A 1,011-nucleotide genomic window follows, 5' to 3' on the forward strand; every position below is an offset into this window, starting at 1 on the left:
TTCCTTTCCCTTTTACTTTTTTTTTTTTTTTTTCTGTTTTGTAACATTTGGTGTAGGCGTCTGTATGCGTCTTAGTAGTGAACAAAATGTAAATAGGATTATTTGGAAATAGTAGAAAGGATTATGTTGTAAATCCATGGAAATGGGTTTGAAACAGAGTGGCTTGTAGTTTCGGGTTAAGACAATATATCGAAAACGTATTTCAAGAAATGGAGTGTGTGATTTGTTTGAAAAGTGAGATTTGATCAGTTAGAATCCATGCGTCAGCCCACCCTTGTCAGGATGATTTCTGCAGGAGAACGAAATGCTCCCCTACTTTTATCCCAATCGAATCCTATTGTGGTTTATCCTGCCAGAACATCCTGGGAACGATGGGATTTTTCAAAGCTTTACTTTTGAAGATCACAGTAATTACATTTCTCTCCAAGTTTGTGGGGTTTTGTTTTATTTGGGTTCTTTGGTGGGCTTTTGGTTGTTTTTTTCCCCTCACGTAACGGGGGGCCCGTCTTCTGTCGTCTCGTGGAACACCTGAAACGAGGAATGGTGCGACTTAATTAGCTAGCAATCCTTTGTGTTTGTTTCTCAGGGATGTTGCTCCGACTTAGAGCAAAATTCGCATTTTAAAGTCCAGCGAATTGTTTTCCTTTACAGACTAAAGAAGTAACTCTAAGTCTCTGTTAGTGTTTTCCATAATGGAGGAAGCTGCTTCTCTCCCTTTAAAAACAATAGGCTTAGAAACAAACTGAGAATAGCGGTGTGATTTGGAGGCTGTTCTTTGAGAGCTTGTGAGGTCGACTTGGAGAGATATTTTATTTCATTCTTAAATAAGTTAAACTCTGGATGGGGGAAGGGGGAGAGGAGGGGAGAGAGATGTCTCTAAACCATTCCGCGGACAGAAGTCTGAAGTTTATTAACTCACCACCTCCCTCTCCGGCCTGATTTTTTTTTTTTTTCCTCCTCCTTTCCATGGGAAACGGCACCCCATCTCAGGAACCAGCCCTGGAAGACGCG

The sequence above is a fragment of the Myiozetetes cayanensis genome, unplaced genomic scaffold (genome assembly GCF_022539395.1).
Source record: "Myiozetetes cayanensis isolate MyiCay16 unplaced genomic scaffold, myiCay2020 scf4, whole genome shotgun sequence".
Lineage (NCBI taxonomy): Eukaryota > Metazoa > Chordata > Aves > Passeriformes > Tyrannidae > Myiozetetes > Myiozetetes cayanensis.